The sequence below is a fragment of the Pristiophorus japonicus genome, chromosome 7, assembly GCF_044704955.1.
Source record: "Pristiophorus japonicus isolate sPriJap1 chromosome 7, sPriJap1.hap1, whole genome shotgun sequence".
In the NCBI taxonomy this organism is placed as follows: Eukaryota; Metazoa; Chordata; class Chondrichthyes; family Pristiophoridae; genus Pristiophorus; species Pristiophorus japonicus.
Window position 1 is genome coordinate 63,975,043 of NC_091983.1, and position 23,152 is coordinate 63,998,194.

Genomic DNA, 23,152 nt, shown 5'->3' on the forward strand with positions numbered 1-23,152 from the left:
AGTCCAATATGAGCCACGGACTTTGTCACACGTGGGACAGATAGTCGCTGAGGGAAGGGGTGGGTGGGACAGATTTGCCGCACGCTCTTTCCGCTGCCTGCGCTTGATTTCTGCATGCTCTTGGCTTTGAGACTCAAGGTGCTCAGCGCCCTCTCGGATGCACTTCCTCCACTTAGGACGGTCTTGGGCCAGGGACTCCTAGGTGTCAGTGGGATTGTCGTACTTTATCAGGGAGGCTTTGAGGGTGTCCTTGTAGCGTTTCCGCTGCCCACCTCTGACTCGTTTGCCGTGAAGGAGTTCCGAGTAGAGCATTTGCTTTGGGAATCTCGTGTCTGGCATGCGAATTATGTGGCCTGGCCTGCCCAGCAGAGCTGATCGAGTGTGATCAGTGCCAAAACTGCCACCAAGCTCATGGTCTACAGGGCTGTAGTAATACCTGCCCTCCTGTATGGCTCAGACATGGACCATGTACAGCAAATACTTCAAGTTGCTGGAAAAATATCACGCAGCGATGTCTCCACAAGATCCTACATATTTCATCCACCATCATCATTATAGTGGTCCTTCAAACGAGGATGACTTGCTTCCATATGAGTTCAGATGTTTCAATGAAGGGCTCAGATATTCCAGTCCTGAACTACATGTTGAAGGGCTGGACAATGCCTGTGCATGGACTTTTTTAACGTGTGGTGACCGTTGCACATCGGCCACCGCACGGGCTTGACCGAACAAGGCCTTTATCTAGTGGTAAGGTTTAACCAAGACGACTGGAGACCTGCTTTGCTGCACGGACCTAGTGCGCACACATATTGGATATTTCATTCAAAGCCCCCTTCAATACCCTAGGATATATAACATGTGTTTTTTAAATATATATCATTCCCCTAAATTAACATATATTGACTTCAAAATCTTTTAGGATACAGACTGTACAACCAAAATTGGACAGCAAGTTAATGGCAGTACATAGAAACATTGAAAATAGATGCAGGAGTAGGCTATTCGGCCCTTCGAGCCTGCACCGCCATTCAATAAGATCATGGCTCATCATTCCCTCAGTACCCCTTTCCTGAACGTATCTTCCATTGCTTGGCCTGGAGCAGGAGGAGGGAGTTCGGCTACAGTGGATACACTTGTCCTCACAGCCAACCAAGTCCAGATGAATGGTAACACCCTCGCTGCGTATTAACTAGGGGCCTTAACAAATTCAGGAAAACCCATTGCATCTTTACAGATCGCTTGTAACTGACCAGATCTTGATTAACCCGATGGCGACAATACATACAAGACCGTAAGCACTGCCAAGCATCAGCCAGTAACGGGGGACCCCCGACTTGGGGGACCCGCTGAAACCGTGCGCAGGGAGGCTGGAGAAATTAAAACCCCTGAAGTGGCTGCCACACAGAGACCCGGGGGTGGGGGGGGTATCACTTTTACCAAACTTGCCGGGCAGGAATCACCACGGGATGGGATGGGACGCCAGTATTACCCCACTCCCGCTACTGACTCCAGGCTGTAAAGTCAGTGCTGGCCCCCCATCCATCCATCCCAGCAGTTCCCCACGGGGGTAGGGCGGCTCAGGATAAAATTGCCCCCCCCCCCCCCCACCGTTCAAAGGCTTGTCAGGCTAAGTCACCAATTGCTTTGGTAATCAATATGAGAACAATTCATGGGAAAATACTCTAGTAGATCAAAGGGGCTGTATTAACTTTGGGGCAGTTTTTGGGATCGGCTCCTCTAAACTGTCTGTTGCCAAAACTGTTGGCATCACAGTCGACATCTCTCCAGTTCCATCAAAGGTTAGTAGTAAAGACAAATATGTCAGTATGGCACTGACTGGGTCATCAAGGACCCTTCGGTCGACACAGTGACAAACCTTAAATGACTTACCTGGCATTGCTCAATTGGGCACATTCAAAACGTTACTTCCAACTGGCAGAGGGTGGGGTGGGGGAGAGAGACAAACAGTTCTTTAGCTCAGAGTAAGTGCTACGCAAGCATTAACATTTGACACAGATCACACATGGCACAATTGTGTTCAGGAACTATGGTTACAAGCTGCCCTGGCTGTAAGTACCTAAGTAACGTTAATGACCCCTCTCCTCAAACATTCACATTCTGCCAGGTTTAGAACTGTTTCAAAAAAATTCATTCATGGGATGTGGGCGTCGCTGGCAAGGCGGCATTTATTGCCCCTCCCCAGTTGCCCGTGAGAAGGTGGTGGTGAGCCATTTTCTTCAATACTGCAGTCGTGTGGTGACAACTGAGTGTCTCGCTGGGCCATTTCAGAGGGCAGTGAAGAGTCAATCACATTGCTGTGGGTCTGGAGTCACACATAGGCCAGACCGGGTAAGGGCGGCAGGTTTCCTTCCCTAAAGGGCATTAGTGAACCAGATTAGGTTTTATGACAATCCAGTAGTTTCATGGTGAGCATTACTGATTTGATGTTTTAATTCCAGATTTATTTGTTTAACTGAATTTAAATTCCCAGCTGCCGTGGTGGGATTTGTACTCATGTCTCCGGATCATTAATCCAGGCCTCGGGATTACTGGTCCAGTAATATAACCACTGTGTTACTGTTCCCAATATTCAGCGATCTAATTTGGCAAACCGACTGGATTAAAGCAAGTGTTGAGAGAAGAAAAGGACGAACCCGCTGATACATGAACCGATCTTTTCTCTTTCAGATACTGACTGGCTGCTGCGTATTTACAGCACTAACCAATTCACGAGCTGCACTCAACACCATTTGGCCACCTCCAATGATCAACAATTGTTCAGTGTTTGACAAGATGCCCAGTGAGAGCGGAGAGGACATGTACGATGTCATACCGCCTTTGAAATTTCCGAACGTTCGGGACACCTGCACTGAAATCTGAACTTGCGATCTGTCCATTTTTGACTCCACGTTGGCTTCGCTGTATGTTTCACCTACCCATTCAAATCCATGTGCTGGTAGAATGACCTATTGCACCCTGAAAACTTTTATGTCTGGTGCACAGCGTAAGGGGAGGGGAGAATGAGAAAATTGTATTAATTTTGAGCTAGGTTTCTGCTACAGGCCATAAATGCATCCTAATTGTGGTTTATAGTTTTAAGGACACCTTCAGTTAAACACTGAAAAGTCTCGAGATATTTTTTGATAGAATTCTATTAATGTTGAAATCTCAGTTTGTGTGTAAAATATTATTACAATGATCGTAATTTATTAATATTAATAGAATTTCTGGCTGCTAAATTATTTAAAATGAGTTGTGGGCATATCGACAATTTCCTCTTTCCTGATTGGCCAAGAGTCAGGAAGTGAAAGGAGCCCTGCCCCACGAGATCCCAGGTTCGCATACGCACAACGGTGCGCCTGTGGCATTGATGGGCCACGATACTGTGAACAGCTCTGCAGCATCTGAAAGCTAATTTTCGCTTGGAGCTTCAATAGGTAAGTGCGGATTTTGTTCGGATGTCGGCGATGTACTCCTTAGCTACGCTGCCGACCGCTAATTCAGGGCCATTATTATCCCCCACCCGCTGCATATGACTGGAAAATAATCAACAATTCAACAGTTTTAATTGCATGGCACTTACCTTTCCTTTTTTACTGACAATTGAGATCTATCTCGTGTTCTTAACATCTTCAGCAATACTAGGGGGTCCTCTCCATCTGAATTTAGAGATAATCTTAGACGGGTTTATATCTAAAATCATCTGAAAATAAAGAATATACGACGGGAGCCTGCACCACCATTTAATTAGATCATGGCTGATCTGTATCTTAACTCCATCTACTCCCCCCACACACACACACCCTTGGCTCCATAGCCCTTAATACCTTGACTAAAAAATCTTATCAATCTTGGTTTTTCAATTTTCAATTGACCTAGCCTCTCATCTATTTAGGGGAAGATATTTCTCAATTCCCACCACTCTTTGTGTGAAGCAGTGACCCCTGACATGAACCCGGAATGGCCTAGCTCTAATTCCAAGGTTATGCCCCTCCCCTGGCTCTGCCTCTGTTCTGGACTCTCCACAAGGGTCATTTATTGGGACGAAGAATAGCATCAACTGTACTAAGTGAAAGGATTCAACTACTTGTATAGCAGTGTTCAGTGGTCCAACTTGGTGCACTGCAGGTTTGAATGGAAGAGATCTATTTATTGTTGAGCATTGCATTATTTCCTGTAATGGCATGCTGCAGCAAGATGAAGCTTGCCTGTGTTAATCCAGATTAGTACTCTGGTCTACTGCAATGTTAAACTGGACAATGCAAAAATTGTCAGATATTTTGAATCCATTGGACAACTTGTAGGGACTAATCTTTCCAGCATATGTATCAAAACAAGTCATTTGGCTCCTTTGGAATGTAATACTGCACCACTAACATGTCAACACTGATGGGTATCACTGCCAACTTGTCAAAACAAGCTTTCTGTTAAGTCATTTGGATAGAATTTTTTAGATTTACTAGTCAAATTGCTACATGTTATAAATGTAAAGATTTTATGATTCTTTTACTTTTCCAGGTTAAGAATGTTTTAACCTTGCTACAGCTTGCTGTTAGCAAAAGTGTGCTTTAGTCCAGACCAACGCTGTTACAATATGCTTATTATATTCCTTGAGAAAGTAAATGAAAAAGTATAATTTGTTTTTACTGCAAGACACTGCTATGTTTACATGGCTTGATTTGGGTACATTAATTGCCAGATTTTGAGTTTTATAGTATGCTTATGCTGTATTATGATCAGATCTGACCGCACTAATTGGATTACAAAATGGGTTCAATATGGATAAAGTAGGGTTTGTTTAATGCCCTTTAAATATTTGCATTTCTAGTTGAAATGTTAATAAAAAATCTGATGAAAATGAGCATCTAGTGTTGAATGGCAGTATAAATCTCACTTGTTATTTAGGTTGTGTTTAACAAGCAAAATGCTACAAATGGCACCATGTGAATTTATTACAGCTTCCATTTCAGGGAGTGCGATTAATTCCTGAAGGGCAAATTTTCTTCCATCAGCTCAAAAATGAATGCACCATAAGCAGTGCAATATATATTTGTTCTATGGCCCTCTGTCCATTGTAAATAAACAAATGCTGTTTGTACTCCCTATATTTTGTTCAAGCGCTTCCTGTATACCACATGTTTACTTGAATTTCTATTTTTGTATTTGTTGTTTGTACAACAAAAAAATGTTAGTTTCCACATTTCACGATTTAACTTTTGCAGACTTTTAAAATTCTGAAATTGTACATATTGTGTACCTTGTAGCGTGTTCTTTGACATTTTGTCCTTCATTTTTGGTTCCCTTCCTCTGACCCAGCACGACTTTAAAAAAAAAAAGTTTTTTCCTTTTTTTAAAAAAAAACATTCTTAGGATGGGCGTAGCTAACAAGGCCAGCATTTATTGCCCACCCGTAGTTGCCCATGAGAGGTGGTGGAGGTCTGTCTACTTGAACCGCTGCAGTTCTGGTGGTGAAGGTACTCCTACAACACTTTTCGGTAGGGAGTTCCAGGATTTTGACTCAGCGACGATGACGGAATGTCAATATATGTATATATGCTACTCTTGCTGCTCTTCTTCTGTTTATCTAATCACATCATCCACTTGTTTGCTCTGCCATTGTCGACCTCCACGAGTATCTGCTCTGTTGCTGTTACAGTGAGAGTTGGGATCATTATTAGTAGATGGGCCTATCTCAACTGTCTCTGTGATGTGAAAGTGATGCATTCCTGCTGTAGGCATATGAGGAGAGACTGGATCGACTGGGCCTGTATTCACTGGAGTTTAGAAGGATGAGAGGGGATCTCATAGAAACATAAAATTCTGATGGGACTGGACAGGTTAGATGCAGGAAGAATGTTTCTGATGTTGGGGAAGTCCAGAACCAGGGGACACAACCTAAGGATAAAGGGTAAGCCATTTAGGACTGAGATGAGAAGAAACTTCTTCACTCAGAATTGTTAACCTGTGGAATTCTCTGCCTCAGAGAGTTGTTGATGCCAGTTCGTTAGATATATTCAAGAAGGAGTTAGATATGGTCCTTACGGCTAAAGGGATCAAGGGGTCTGGAGAGAAAGCAGGAAAGGGGTACTGAGGTGAATGATCAGCCATGATCATATTGAATGGTGGTGCTGGCTCGAAGGGCCGAATGGCCTACTCCACCTATTTTCTATGTTTCTATTCCATATTGCAGTTTGGTTGGGATAACTTGACTTATTGCAGAGGATGAAACAGTGGTGATTGACTACTTCTGGAGGCAGTTAGGAAGACCTGAAGAGATATTGGACTCAAATAATCTGGGGCTGAGGGAGTGAGAAGTGAAGCAGGGAATGGTGGAAGTGGAAGAGTAGAATGAGCAGTCCAGCTCCGAGTTGGCAAACAACGAAGAACAATTGGGAAGATAAATAATTTTGTGGTAAGATTTTATAAATAGTGAATCTGTCGTGCTGGTCGGTTAGACAATCCTGTTTTATAACTGGAGCTTTGTACCATATAACTCAGTGTATTATATAATACACTATCTCCTGTGGCTGATGGCTGTTTTACCATTGTGCTTCTGCAGTCGAAGAGCAGCAGTGATTCACCGGTCACCATGATGCAACAAATTTACTGAAGCACTATATCCTACGATTGACAAGGTAAAATGTTTTTTAAATTACTGATACTAAAAGACGCAGGTTTCATTGATGTAAGATGTCATTTTCAGACATTACACTCCTCACCTGCCAGGAGCACATATCGGAAATTCTAGCACTACGCCACCCATTTAAAAATAATGGGACAGAACTTTTACCTTTGTGACGCTCTTTTTAACAAAGCCACTGCAATTGAATCAGAATATGATGCATGGCATACAACAGTCACTGACTTGATGTCAGCAGCCAGGGAAATATGATCATGTGCATAATGGCAACATATTGTAACCGTTCTAATTCATGTCTTTACTCTCCCACAGGCTCATCAAGTGGCCCTACCCACCCCACAGTCAAGCTAGAGGAGAAAGACTTCTCAGAGGAGGCCATGGACTCGGAGGGTGCACCATCACACCAAGCACTAGCCCAGAAACACACATGTTGGTGGGTCCACTAAGTCAGAAGGTAGTGTTGTCACCTGGTATCTCACACGGGAGCAGGAGCAGATGGTGGAAACCAGGACAGCAGTGGCAAAATCTCGTCGGAGGGTGCAGGATGCTACAATCACTGCTCAGCTGGACGAAGATGCTGAACTTTGGGGGCCATCGACAAAAGGGATGATTCTGAAGGAGCAACAAAAAATGCGGGAGGCTCTGGCAGGATTGTAGGGAGAATAGAGGAGTCCTTCTCCAGCACAACCAGCATGATGTTGCAGGCCATGGCTATGGCTGTGTGAAAGGTGGACAGGTGGCCGCCTGCGTGGAGCATCAAATGCGGTATTCAAATGAGTGCATGGTTGCTCTGATCAAAAGCTTGCAGACTCTGAATGCCACCTTATCTAGCATAGCTAGAAACCCACGGTTGTGCAGCAAAGTGCTCTCTAGCTCCTTGCTAGCAGGGAAGTGTGGGTGGGCCATGAGAGGAATGATGGTGAGTGGGGACTCTGCTCAAAGCGCTTCCACTTCTCCCCCCATCTCAGTCAGAGCTCTATATGCTGAGTCAGATCCTGATAACCAAGTCTGCCCCTGAACAGGTCCAAGAGGAGCAGTCTTTGGCGGGCTCCAAAACCAGAAGACATCCATCAAAAGTGTCTAAGTCAGAGCAGGGAAGTGAGCAGCCTGCCTCGACCTCTGCTGAAGCCATAGGGGTTGCACGGTATAGGAGTGGTAGGAAGAGGAAGATGAAAGAATTCTAGAAGCACATGGGTGTGTTACAAAATGTTACGTTTCTGTTTACTTTTTGAGCCACATAAAATTATTTCATTGCACCACTTTCCTGTCTTATCCATTTTTACCTGCTGCCTGGCAAGTGGCCTTGTCATTTGAAGTGAATGGTAAAACTACTTAACTTCAAGCAATGGATGTGTGTGACAGGAATGGTTTGATCATTTGTGGGGGGAGGGGTGTGAGGGGAACTGTTGGTTCAGCATCTGGGTGCCATATGGGTGCACTGGTGCAACTTAAGTAAATCGTGCCACTATGAGACCATCTCGCTGCTGCTGGTGCCATGTCCACTTCAGGTTCCTCCTCCTGTTCCTACTCCTTTTGAAGAGGCTCTGTGCTCTATATCTTGCTCCTCCTGCAGCTCCAATTCTTGCAGCTGCACTCTGTTGTGCAGAGCGCAGCATAACACGATCATTCTGGAGACCCTGGCTGGTGCGTATAGAAGGGCTCCAGCAGATCTGTCCAGGCATCTGAAGCGCATCTTCAGCATCCTGATTGCTTGCTCTATGACACATCTTGTCATCATTTGGGTTTGTTTGTAGCGCTCTTCAACCTCATTGCTTGGCCTCCTCAAGGATGTCATTAGCCACATCTTCAGTGGATACCTCTTGTCTCCAAGCAGCCAGCCAGCTGGTTGGAGGTGTGAAGAGCTGAGGGTGGACTGGCGCAGGATGAATGAATCATGACAGCGCCCTGGGAATCTGACACACACCTGCATGATGACCTTTTTGTGGTTGCAAATGTGCTGCACATTGATGGAGTGGAAGCCCTTACGGTTCACGAACACTCCTGGGTGATCTGGGAGTGCCTCGATGGCCACAGGTGCGCAGTCGATGACGCCCAGCACCTGTGGAAAGCCAGCCAACGATCCAAAGCTGAGTGCACGCTCAATCTGACTGGCTTCATTGGTGGCAAAGTGTACAGAAGTGCCTACCTTCTCAAACACAGCATCGAACACCGAGTTGATGCATTTGTGGGCGAATGAGTGCGAGATCCTGAAAAATATTTCCTGCAGATCCCTGGAAGGAGCCTGTGGGGAAGAAGTTGAGGGCGGTGGTGATTTTGGCAGCCACTGGTAAGGCATGGCCACCCGCTTCTCTGGGCTGCAGATCTTGCTCCAGCAAGCCAAACATGTCTGCCACGACCTGACGTGACAGCCTGAGCCTCCTGAGGCATTGGTGTTCAGTCATATCCAGGAAGCTGATCCTCTGCCCATATTCCCTGTGTTGAGGGTATTGCGTCCTGTGAGCTGCACCCATGTGCACATCTCCACTCTCCTGTGAATCAGCAGGTTGGTGAGGAGAAGGCTGTTATTGTTGCTGCTGCTGCTGATCTGAGGTCCAAGGTGAAACAGCACAAGTGGCACCCCATGCTAACCTGATGTTTGATAGAAGTAAAGTGGAGATCAGACACACAATCCTCCAATGTAGTGAGAATGACTTCTAAAGTTGTAGAAATCAGCTGCAAACACCTAAAAGCAAACTCTTAGCACAGGTGGTGTTAGTAAGAGCCTTTCCCTGAGGTAAGGAAGCAGGTGTGAGGTCTGAGTATTAATGTGATTTCAAAAAAATATCTCATTTGTTCAGCTTCCCCAATTCATAGCATCATAGAAATTTACGGCACAGGAGGCCATTCAATCCATCATGTCTGTGCCGGCCGAAAAAGCTATCCAGCCTAATCCCATTTGCCAACTCATGGTCCATAGCCTTCAAGTACTTTTTATCCACGTACTTTTTAAATGCAATGAGCATTTCTGCCTCTACCACCCTTTCGTGCAGTGAAGTCCAGACCCCCATCACCCTCTAGGTGAAAAAAGTTCTCCTCAAATCCCCTCTAATCCTTCTACCAATTACTTTAAATCTATGCCTCCTGGTTATTGACCTCTCTGCTAAGGGAAATCGGTTCTTCCTATCCACTCTACCTCGGTCTCATAATTTTATACACCGCAATCAAGTCTCCCCTCAACCTCCTCTGTTCCAAGAAAAACAACCACAGCCTATCCAATCTTTCCTCATAGCTAAAATTCTCCAGTTCTGGCAACATCCTTATAAATCTCGTCTGTATCCTCTCTAGTGCAATCACATATTTCCTGTAATGAGGTGACCAGAACTGTACACAGTACTCTTGCTGTGGCCTAACTAGTGTTTTATTCAGTTCAAGCATAACCTCCCTGCTCTTATATTCTATGCCTCAGCTAATAAAGGAAAGTATCCCGAATGCTGCCTTAACCATCTTATCTGCCTGTCCTGCTACTTTCAGTGATCTGTGGACAAGCACTCCAAGGTCCCTCTGTTCCTCTACACTTCTCAGTATCCTACCATTTATTGTGTATTCCCTTGCCTCTTTAGCCCTCTCCAAATGCATTACCTCACACTTCTCTGGATTTATTTCCATTTGCCACTTTTCTGCCCAGCTGAATAGTCCATTGATATCTTCCTGCAGTCTACAGCTTTCTTCCTCACTATCAAACAGGCGAGTTGAAGCTGGCTTCCTGATGCGCTGTCAATTTCAGCGCTGTGAACTACCCACCCACTCCCAAACCCACTCACTCTTGTCTCTATTTCTCGTGCAGCACATTCCAGAATTTTAGATACACTGTCGGTGGGCAAGGAGTGCAAAGTCAGATATTTATTCCTGTAATATTAGTTAACTAATAATTTATTAAACTTGCAAGTAACTGTTCTTTCCTTGCCAAAACCTTTTTATTCCAAGTTTCTTTTTTCCTCTATCTCCCATAGTGGATTTTTCTAGTATTTTATTAAGATGCCAGTGCTTTATTTGTTTGATCATCCCTTTTGCCTGTCCAAAAACGTCCTCCTTGTTCTTGGGTATTTACTTGATTATGAAGGATATTTTTCACCAATTTGCTTCCCACAATGGATTTGTAGTTCATGATGAAATTTTAGTTGATGTATCATTATCCAGTGAAACTGTTCCAGTTGTTGGAACTCTCCACCGACCAGCACCCGAACAGATTTTAATTTGCCATGGCCTGTATCTAGTTAGCTGACTGCAGCCGTCTACATCAAACTTTCATCGATCTCTCTTTCCGGCTTGGTGCAAATATCTGTCCCTATCAGTGGCACAATAAAATTTAATCCCAAACATTAGCCGTGGCTCAGTGGGAAACACCCTCGCTTCAAGTCAGAAGGTTGTGAATTCAAGTCCCACTCACAAAAATCTAGGCTGACACTCCAGTGCAGTACTGAGGGAGTGCTGCAATGTCGAAGGTGCTGTCTTTTGGATGAGACGTTAAACCGAGGCATATCTGCTCTCAGGTGAACGTTTAAAAAAAAAAAAATACCATGGCAATATTTTGAAGAGCAAGGGAGTTATCCCTGGTGTCCTAGCCAATATTTATCCCTCAATCAACATCACTAAAAGAGATTATGTGGTCATTATCACATATTTGTGGGACCTTGCTGTGCACAAATTGGCTGCCGCGTTTCCTACACTGCAACAGTGACTACACTTCAAAAAGTACTTTATTGGCTGTAAAACGCTTTGGGACATCCGGTGGTCATGAAACATAGAAAGTAGGTGCAGGAGTAGGCCATTTGGCCCTTCGAGCCTGCACCACCATTCAATATGATCATGCAACTTCAGTACTCCATTCCTGCTTTCTCTCCATACCCCTTGATCCCTTTAGCCGTAAGGGCCACATCTAACTCCCTTTTGAATATATCTAACGAACTGGCCTCAACAACTTTCTGTGGTAGAGAACTCCGCACGTTCACAATTCTCTGAGTGAAGAAGTTTCTCCTCATCTCGGTTCTAAATGGCTTACCTCTTATCCTTAGACTGTGATCCCTGGTTCTGGACTTCCCCAACATAGGGAAAATTCTTCCTGCATCTAACCTGTCCAATCCTGTCAGAATTTTATATGTTTCTATAAGGTCCCCTCTCATTCTTTTAAATTCCAGTGAATATAAGCCTAGTCGATCCAGTCTTCATATGTCAGTCCTCCCATCTCGGGAATCAGCCTGGTGAACCTTCGCTGCACTCCCTCAATAGCAAGAATGTCCTTCCTCAGATTAGGAGACCAAAACTGTACACAATATTCAAGGTGTGGCCTCACCAAGGCTCTGTACAACTGCAGTAAGACCTCCTTGCTCCTATACTCAAATCCTCTCGCTATGAAGGCCAACATGCCATTTGCCTTCTTCACCGCCTGCTGTACCTGCATGCCAACTTTCAATGACTGATGTACCATGACACCCAGGTCTCGTTGCACCTCCCCTTTTCCTAATCTGCCGCCATTCAGATAATATTCTACCTTCCTATTTTGACCACCAAAGTGGATAATCTCACATTTATCCACATTATACTGCATCTGCCATGCATTTGCCAACTCGCCTAACCTATCCAAGTCACCCTGCAGCCTCTTAGCATCCTCCTCACAGCTCTCACTGCCACCCAGCTTAGTGTCATCTGCAAACTTGGAGATACTACATTCAATTCCTTCATCCAAATCATTGATGTATATTGTAAAGAGCTGGGGTCCCAGCACTGAACTTTGTGGTACCCCACTAGTCACTGCCTGCCATTCTGAAAAGGACCCGTTTATTCTTACTCTTTGCTTCCTATCTGCCAACCAGTTCTCTATCCATGAAAGGCGCTATATAAATGCAAGCCTTTTTTTTTTCAAGCAACACAGATCAGGATTTTATTTATATAATGCAGGAAAAAAAAGATGTTATCCTGCATGTCTAAGCAGTGCGCCAGCTGTTCGGTAGTTTTCTGTCCGATTTTGTATTGTAGTTCCTCAGGACAAAAGTGAAAACTTGTAACTCCCAACATATCTGTTTCACTGGTGCTCTCATAGGTTTTGTCAACAGGAGTAATAAGTCCGCAGTCCTTTTCTACCTGGCTGCCATGTGATTTGGGTTATTGGAGCACCTGCTGTAATTTCACGGGAGCAGGTATTGAGATAATATTTCTGACTCGGGGGGCCCCGGAGAGAAGAACAGAGAGTTGAAGCAACTTTTTGCAGCCATTTCTAACATTTTTAAAGGACCAATTAAATGAGTACGTTTTATTTTCAGAATTCTGTATATTTTGGGCTAGAAATTGCACAGCGTCCCATTTGGGGAGATAAATTTTGCAGGAGCAGATGCGAACTTCTGGTTTAGCGCTTCAGGAGGGAAGTGGAGCGCTAAATCAAGGGGCACTTGCACAACACTGTACCGCTATGTCCAGTGCATCGTTGCTGGGTTCAGAGGCTCCTTCTCCAACCCCCTCCCCCTTAAAAGGAAGGGCCATTGCTGAGGGCTCTGCAAGAAAACAAATCCACTGCAGGATGACGGCACCTGCGATCCGCGACGAACAGCCCCAAGCACTCTTAACAGATTGCAGAGCTGATCAATCGCCGCAGTGGTAACATTGAAAAAAGGGTTCAATAACTTTTTTTCGCCTACCTCACTGGCAATCCCTTTTAACTACCGCTCCCCATGCAGCCAGCTGACCATACAACGCCTCCTGCAGCTGCCGGTGTTGATGCCTGGAGATGCTGCGGGGGCAGAAGTGCAGTTATCATCTGGGGCAGTACCGGGGTGCTGCGCATTGGATGACATCACGATCTCCGGGACACAATGGATCGTGGTGTTAAGGTTTACCGGCACCTGCAAGGGAAGTTCATTGGTACTCTCGCCGCGCCCTGTCAGGAAGCCAGTAGTTCCCTGTTATCGCCACCTGGAGGCGCTAACAGGAGGTGCAAAGGAGACCAATTTCTCCCCCTTTTATGTATTTGTTTTTTTACATATTTGTATGCTGAATATACATTGACCTAAGCTTGTATTTTTTTTAAAAAACCCACCCAATTTGTTTTGCTACTTTTGGTACACATTTTTTGCTTCTGTTATTTGATTCACAGCAAGTAATTTAATGGCCTGGAATATGCGGTCCTGATGACAGCGAACTGGCAGCATTTGGCATAATTTCGCCTTTGAAACTGACCGCAACTTCAGGATTTAGTGCCTGTGCCGCTTAATGCCGAAATCTTGAAGTTGCGCTCTGTCATTCACTGCTCCTCCACAGGCTGCGCTGTGCACCCCTCAACCCCCAGAGCCGGCAATCAGTGTAATCTGTCAAATCATGGGAACTGACAAATACTTCAGCTCTTCTGCAGTAATTACGCTGTTAAATACCCCACTAAAAGTTAGACCCAAAGGGATTAGATGTAACTAGGGATTTAACAGTGTATTCGCTACTAAACAAAGATTACGGCCCTGAAAAAACATTTTAATTTTGTGCAGTGTCAATTTTTTTTCCATTTTAATAAAAATTAAAATTTTTAAGTTCATCTTTATTTCAGATTTGCCTTTTCCCCATGTGAGATCCTAAATCTTCATTTTTTTTTCTCTCAACATTTTGAAAAAGCAATTTTAAGAGCTTACCCATATCCTGTTTTGCTGCCTGTAAAGGTTCTGCATTTTGATTGGCTGCTTAGACAGCTTGTTGCCATCACAGCAGCTCACTCTAAGGGATCCTATCTTCATTTGAATTACACGTCAGAAAACACGAACTTCTCGACCGAGATTGCGAGATCTTTGTGTGAAGCTTACTTCAGGGCCAACAGCGAACACTTGCTTTGCTGCTGACCGCAAATTCTGGGCCATTGTTTGGTAACACCTTATTTGAGCCAATCATGACTTTTGCACTACAAGAACTGACATTTCGGAGGTGGATCACTTTCTGAAACTTGCTTCAGGTGTTATGCTATGGACATATGTTAGATGCAAAATTCTTGCATGTATATGGACATATAGTAATATATTATAAAACCATAGAATTTTGCATGATTTCTGTCTCCTTTTTTCTGCCTCCTCTTACTCTTGGATGTCTCAGTGTATCTGAATGTTTCTCGTGCATTCCTTTACTGTTATCCTGTATTACATCTTACCTTTTGGTAAAGACCAGGCTATGCAGTGAAATGGAACCAACATATACCAAGCCACGAATGGATACCTTGCTTAGTTCGGAGGATTCATTTCTCCGTGATTCCAAAATTTTGATCTGTGTTTTACATGTCTCAAGAAATTATCATTTTGAAAAGGTAGGCAATGTTGCAGAGATGGAAGAAAGCAGTCTTGGTGACAGGATGTGGGTGTGGATGCTGAACTCTGGGTCAAGCAATATGACAAGGGTCTGCATCTCTGGACTACGCATGAGCTGGCAGCCAGGGAGGGGGATACAGCTGAGGCCAGACATGTGAAGATGTTTGTAGGAGCTGAAGAAGATTGCCTCAGTTTTACTGACATTTAACTGGGGGACATTTTGATTCATCGTGGTCTTAAGGCCAGATAGGTAGTTGGAGACAGTAGTGACAATAATAGGGTCATTAGAAGAAGTGGTAAGGTAGAACTGGGTGGCGCCAACATACATGTGAAAATTGACCCATGTTTCCAGATAACATTGCCAAGAGGCAACGTGTAAATAATGGGGTGGAGGGGTGTGGGTAAAGAAGGAACCCTGGGGTACCCTGGAGAGAACCATGCAAACCTCTCTGCTTCTATAATTCATCAACTGCGTGACATCTAGAATGCAACAGTTTATATCCTCACCTACACAGAACCCACATACGCACACTAAGTTACAGTGGCTTCTTGAGTATCAAATCAAGATTCTTGTCCTCACCTCAAACCCCTCCATGATTTTGTCCTGGTTTTCCAACACCGGCTTACTTCTAAATGCCTGCTCCACGATTGACAGCTTCTTCTTTCAACCAGTTTGCCCTACCCTCTGAAACAACCTCCTTTCGCAATTCTGCCTTGCCAGTTACCACCTTCAAACACCTACCTTCAGACCCTCTTTGCTTTTACTCCCCCCTTAACCCTTTTCTTTTCTCCTCCACCCAGGCTTATTATCCACTTAAAATCTACCAAGTAAAATGTCCTTACACTTATTTGTACTTAATTGGCACTATACAAATGTAAGTTGTTCTATCAATCAGTGAATGTAGTGTTACTCTGATTTACTTAGAGTATTAGCTAATCTCTGTGAACATAATGAAAGACATAGGCCCAGAAATCCTGGTCGGCTGCTTCCCGCGGGTGATCGAGGGAAAAACTTTAAAAAGATGCGCAGTTACCTGAAGCTGCTGCGCCCATGCGAGTTCCTGGTCCTGAGGCCTCCACTGACTGTGTATCGCAGTGTGTGCACGTCAGGACATGCGCAGGGCTGGAGCTGCAGTCACATGGCTCTGGGCTGCCAATCAGATAAAGTATATTCTCATTCATAATGATGGAAACTCCATAAGTTGGAATGCCATTATGAATGAGAAACCCCCCCAAACACCCAAAAGGCAAATAAGAAATAGAAAAAATACACCACGTATTTTTATTAATTTAAATTCGTTATTTATGTATTATAAAAAATAGATTTTTCCGATTTAAAAACAAAAACGTTTTTTAAATTATGGTTTAAAATAAACTTACCATAGTGGGGAGGATTTTTTAAAAATAAAATGTATTTTTATAATTTTATTTTAGAACATTTTTGTGTATTTTAAAACTCTTATGTCTGTAAAAGTAAAAGTAGGCTATGTGTCTGCTTTCATCAGACACAAGAGTTTTTAGGACATTTGCTGGGTAAGATATGGGTAAATAGCGCAATCTTGCTCTTGCAAATGTCCTGGCTGCCGAGATATGGAAGATCTGTCAAGCTGGAGCCTGACAGATCGGAAAAGCCGGTTTTCAGCGCATTCGCATTGTGCACTGAAAACCTGCTTTTCTTTGTCTTCTTGGGTCCGTACACACTCTGTACGGACCCAGGAGGCCAGAATTTCTGCCCCATAGTAATCTAGACAGTTTCATTTGGAAACATGCTAAATAAACACATTCCTTAGCGATGATTAACAAACTGGATGCTGGGTTTCATACCTTCAGTGATCATTATTACCATGACCCAGTAGCTGTGGGTGAATGGCACTTCAGTTGTGGTGTGCTTTAAGCTAGCTTGAAAAAGTGGGACAGCTGAGCTGTTCGTTTCTGTGCTACATATATATTCCTACTTATCAAAGTTGAATGAATGAGGAGCTCCTCCAGCACCACCACTACTACATAAATTTCCATTTCAAAGTATGAAACTTCTCGGACTACCTCCTCATTGTTTTCTTTCTGACCTAGTGTGGCTCGGAACTTTTATTTTATTTCCCCACTGCACATGCTAAGTTCTCTAGTTTCTTAATTCTGCCTTCTCTAGTCAAAGATGATGCTCATGGCCTACCTGAAATATTACCATAAAATCATAAAAGTATAGAAAAATTACAGAAGGAGGCCATTCAGCCCATCATGTCTTTGCCAGTCAAAAAAGGGCTACCCAGCCTAATCCCATCTTCCAGCATTAGATCCGTAGCCCTGTAGATTACGGCTCTTTAAGTGCAGATCCAAGTACTTTTAAAATGTGATAAGGGTTTCTGCCTTGACCACCCTTTCAGGCAGAGAGTTCCAGACTCGCACCACCCTCTGGGAGAAGAAATGGTTCCTCATCTCCCTTCTAATCCTTCTATCAACTACCTTAAATCTATGCCCCCTGGTTATTGACCCCTCTGCTAAAGGAAATAGATCCTTCCTATCCACTCTATCTAGGCCGCTCATAATTTTATACACCTCAATTGAATCTCCCCTCAGCCTCCTCTGTTCCAAGGAAAACAATCCCAGCCTCTGCAATCTTTCCTCATAGCTAAAGTAATCCAGTCCTGACAACGTCCTTGTAAATCTCCTCTGTATCCTCTCTAGTGCAATCACATCCTTCCTGTAATGTGGTGACCAGAACTGCATGCAGCACTCAAGCTGTGGCCTAACTAGTGTTTTATATGGTTCTAACATAACTTCCCTGCTCTTGTATTCTATGCCTCAGCTAAGAAAGGAACGCATTCCATATGCTTTTTTAACTACCTATCCTGCTACCTTTAAGGATCTGTGGACATATATTCCAAGGTCCCTCTGTTCCTCCACATCTCTCAGTCTCCTCCCATTTATTGTGTGTACCCTTGCCTTGTTGCCCCTCTCCAAATACATTACCTCACACTTTCCGGATTGAATTCCATTTGCCATTTTTATGCCCAACTGACCAGTTCATTGATATCTTCCTGCAGTCCAGAGCTTTCCTCCTCACTGTCAACCACATGGCCAATTTTTGTACCATCTGCAAATTTCTTTATCATGCCCCCTACCTTTAAGTCTAAATCATTAATATATACTAGTAATGTAAGGGACCGAGTACTGAGCCCTATGGAACCCCACTGGAAACAGCATTCCAATCACAAAAACTCCCCACAACCATTACCCTTTGTTTCCTGCCACTGAGCCAATTTTGGATCCAATTTGCCAATCTCCCTTGGATCCCATGGGCTTTTACTTTTTTGATCAGCCTACAATGTGAGACCTTGTCAAAAGCCTTTCTAAAATCCATGTAAATTACATCAAATGCACTGCCCTCATTGGCCCTCCTTGTTACCATCTCAAAAAAATTAAATCATATTGTGTCTGCAATTACCATCGAATAACTCCACGAGGCCTTGTACTGTGAGTAAGAGCTGTGTGACTTCAGTCCATTTAATATAACTGTAAAGTGAGAGGCAGCATGGCAGGCTGCCTTTTATATGCCCCTGCACACCAGGACAGGAAACCCCTGGGGCCTCCAACAGCAGCGCCCTCAGGTGGTACATCGTACATAGTTACATAGTGAATACAAAGAGTTTGCATACATGACAAATCAAGTTAGTCAGACACGACCTTCCCTTAACAAATCCACGCTGACTGTCTTTGATTCATTTGTGGTTTTCTCAATGAAGGTTTATACTGTCCCTCAGAATTGATTCCAGTAAGTTGCCCATCACCCAAGTTAAACTAATTGGTCAGTAATTGCTCAGTTTATCCCTTCCCCCCTTTTTAAACAATGGTATAATGTTAGCAGTTCTTCAATCCTCTGGCACCACTCCTAGAGCCAAGGAGGATTGGAAAATGATGGTCAGAGCCTCTGCAATTGCCTCCTTGCTTCTCTTAATAGCCTTGGGTATATTTCATTCGGTTCTGGCGATTTATCTACTTACAAGGATGCTAAACCCCTTAATACTTCCTCTCTTACTATGTTTATCACGTCCAATATTTCACTCTCTTCCTCCTGAACTTCAACGTTGGCATCGTCCCCCTTTTTTGTGAAGACAGCCGCAAAGCATTCATTTAGTACCTTACCCACATCCTCCACCTTCACACATAGATCACCATTTTGGCCCTTAATAGAGCCTACTCTTTCTTTAGTTATCCTTTTGCTCTTTATCTAATTGTAAAACATCTTTGGGTTTTCTTTGAATCTACTTGCCAGTTTTTTTTCATGCTCTCTGTGCTTTCCTAATTTCCTTCTTAATTTCACCCCTACAGTTTCTATACTCCTCTAGGCATTCCGCAGTATTGAGCTCACGATATCTGATATAGGCTTCCCTTTTTTGCCTTAGCTTACCCTGCATGCACCTCGTCATCCAGAGGCTCTAACTTTTGAGTTGTACCCTTTTTCTTTGTGGGAACATGTTTACCCTGAACTTCGTGTACCTCCTTCTTGAAAATGCCTCCCACTGCTATGGCACTGATTTACCTTCAAGTAATTGCTTCCAGTCCACTTTTGTTAAATCACTTCTCAGCCTAGTAAAATTATCCTTCTCCCAATTTAGAACCCTGACTCATATTTTTTCTTTGTCCTTATCCATATTTATGCTAAAATTAAATGAATAATGATCACTACTACAAACATGCTCTCCCAATGCTACTCCTTCCACCTGCCCAGCTTCATTCCCTAACACTAAAACCAGAACTGCACCACCCCCACGACTCCCCCCCCCCGCACCCTCTTGTTGTGCTTGCTACATATTGGCTAAAAAAGTTCTCCAGAATATTACAAAGTAGATGGGGAAGGGAGGCTACTGGACTGTTCATGGTGCAAAGTTTTAAAATGGATAATGTCCTTAGTTGACCTGTCTCCATGGAATGTTGGAAGTTTCCAATTGGCAGCTGTTATATATGTGGACTTGTATTTACTCTGTACAGCCACCCGAGGGCTCATCCCCTGGAGTCCCAAGGGATACCATAATCCTTTGGGAGCACAGGTATTTAAGGAGGCTTCACAGGTTGGAGAGGCACTATGGAGACCTGCAATAAAAGACTATGGTCACACTTTACTTTGAGCTCACAGTGTTCAGTCTGACTCTTTCCCCATACACAACAACTGGCGACGAGCTACAGATAGCGAACCCAAAGATGCAGAGAACAGTGGGCATCCTGGAGAAATTTTCGGAGGGAGATGATTGGGAAACTTTTGTAGAGCAACTTGACAAATACTTTGTGGCCAATGAGCTAGATGGGGAAGAGAGCACTGCCAAACGAAGGGCGATCCTCCTCACCGTTTGTGGGGCACCAATGAATGGCTTCATGAGGAATCTGCTCACTCCAAGTAAACCCACGGAGAAATCGTATGACAATTTGTGCACACTGGTCCGAGAGCATTTGAACCTGAAGGAAAGTGTTCTGATCGCGATGTACCGGTTCTACACCAACAAAAGGTCTGAAGGCCAGGAATTGGCGAGTTATGTCACCGAGCTAAGACACCTTGCAGGACATTGCGAATTTGAAGGACATTTGGAGCACATGCTCAGAGACTTTTTCATACTTGGCATTGGCCACAAAACCATACTTCGCAAACTTTTGACTGTAGAGACCCCAACCTTGAGTAAGGCCATAGCGATAGCCCAGGCATTCATTGCCACTAGTGACAATACAAAGCAAATCTCTCAACACATAGGTTTTGCTACAAGTACTGTGAACAAAGTGATGTTGTTTTCGAATCGTAATGTACAGGGCAGGTCACACATACCTGCAGCTGCACGTCCGCAGATGACTTTGAATCCACCATCAAGGGTGATGAATGCAAGGCCATTAACAACTTGTTGGCGCTGCGGGGGTGATCATCGTTTCCATTCATGCCGATTCAAAGAGTATGTTTGCAAGGGCTGTGGAACAATGGGACACCTCCAACGAGTGTGCAGGCAAGCTGCTAAACCTGTTAAACCTGCAAACCACCATGTTGCAGAGGAGGACAGATCCAAGGAGGATCACGACGAACCAGAGCCACAGATAGAGGAGGCAGAGGTACATGGGGTGCACACATTCACCACGAATTGTCCCCCGACAATGCTGAATGTTGAATTAAATGGACTCCCGGTGTCAATGGAGCTGGACACGGGCGCGAGCCAGTCCATCATGGGCAAAAAGATTTTCGAAAGGCTATGGAGCAACAAGGCCTCAAGGCCAGTCTTAACTCCAGTTCGCACGAAACTAAGAACTTACACAAAAGAACTGATTCCTGTAATCAGCAGTACTACTGTAAAGGTCTCCTACGATGGAGCGGTGCACAAGCTACCACTCTGGGTGGTACCGGGTGATGGTCCCATGCTGCTCGGCAGGAGCTGGCTGGGAAAGATACGCTGGAACTGGGACGACGTCCGAGCATTATCGCCCGCTGACGACACTTCGTGTGCCCAGGTCTTAAACAAATTTCCTTCGCTGTTCAAACCAGGCAACGGGAAATTCCAAGAACCAAAAGTGCAGATCCACCTAATTCAGGGGGCACGACCCATCCATCACAAGGCGAGTGCAGTACCGTACATGATGAGAGAAAGGGTAGAGATCGAGCTAGACCGGCTGCAAAGAGAGGGCATGATCTCAGCGATCGAGTTCAGCGAGTGGGCCAGTCCTATTGTCCCAGACCTCAAGGGAGACGGCACAGTCAGAATCTGTGGCGATTACAAAGTAACTATCAATCGTTTTTCCCTGCAGGACCAATACCCAAAGGCTCTTTGCAACGCTGGCGGGAGGAAAGACGTTCACGAAGCTGGATCTGACTTCGGCCTACATGACGCAGGAACTGGAGGAATCGAAGGCCCTCAGCTGCATCAACATGCTCAAGGGTCTTTTTGTTTATAACAGATGCCCATTTGGAATCCGATCAGTGATGGCGATATTTCAGAGAAACGTGGAAAGTTTACTGAAGTCGGTCCCGCACGCCATGATCTTCCAGGACAACATCTTGGTCACAGGTCGGAACACAGTTGAGCACCTGCAGAACCTGGAGGAGGTTCTTCGTCGACTCAACCGCGTGGGCTCAGGTTAAAACGCTCAAAGTGTGTTTTCCTGGTGCCTGAAGTGGAGTTCTTGGGAAGAAGGATTGCGCCGGACGGCATCAGGCCCACAAACGCGAAGATGGAGGCAATCGAGAACGCAGCGAGGCCACAGAACGTGACAGAGCTGCGGTAATTTCTGGGACTCTTGAACGACTTTGGTAACTTCTTACCAGGTCTCAGCACACTGCTAGAACTACTACATGTCTTACTATGAAAAGGGGGTGAATGGGTTTGGGGCAAAAGCCAAGAAAATGCCTTTGTAAAAGTGAGAAAATTGTTATGCTCAAACAAATTGCTTGTGTTGTATGATCCATGTAAGCGTTTGGTACCAGCATGTGATGCGTTGTCATATGGTGTCGGGTGTGTATTGCAACAAGCTAATGATTTCGGGAAACTGCAACCAGTTGCGTATGCATCCAGGAGTCTGTCTAAGGCTGAGCGAGCCCACAGCATGATTGAGAAAGAAGCGTTAGTGTGTGTCTATGGGGTAAAGAAAATGCATCAACACCTGTTTGGGCTAAAATTTGAATTGGAAACTGACCATAAGCTACTTATATCCCTGTTTTCCGAGAGTAAAGGGATAAATACCAACGCATCGGCTCGCATCCAGAGATGGGCGCTCAAATTGTCCATATACAACTACGCCATCTGCCACAGGCCAGGCACAGAAAACTGCACCGATGCTCTCAGTAAGCTGCCATTGCCCACCACGGGGGTGGAAATGGCGCAGCCCGCAGATCTAGCCATGGTTATGGAAGCATTTGAGAGTGAGCAATCACCCGTCACTGCCCGGCCGATAAAACCTGGACAAGCCAGGACCCCTTATTATGTCTAGTCAAAAGCTGTCTGCTTCACGGGAGCTGGTCCAGTCTCCCAGTGGAAATGCAGGAAGAGATAAAGCAGTTCCAGCGGCGCAAAGGTGAAATGTCTATACAGGCAGACATTCTGTGGGGCAATCGAGTAGTGGTCCCAAAGAAGGGCAGAGACACCTTCATCAATGACCTCCACAGCACCCACCCAGGCATCGTAATGATGAAAGTGATAGCCACATCCCACGTGTGGTGGCCCGGTATTGATGCGGGCTTAGAGTCCTGCATTCACAGATGTAAAACATGCTCGCATTTAAGTAA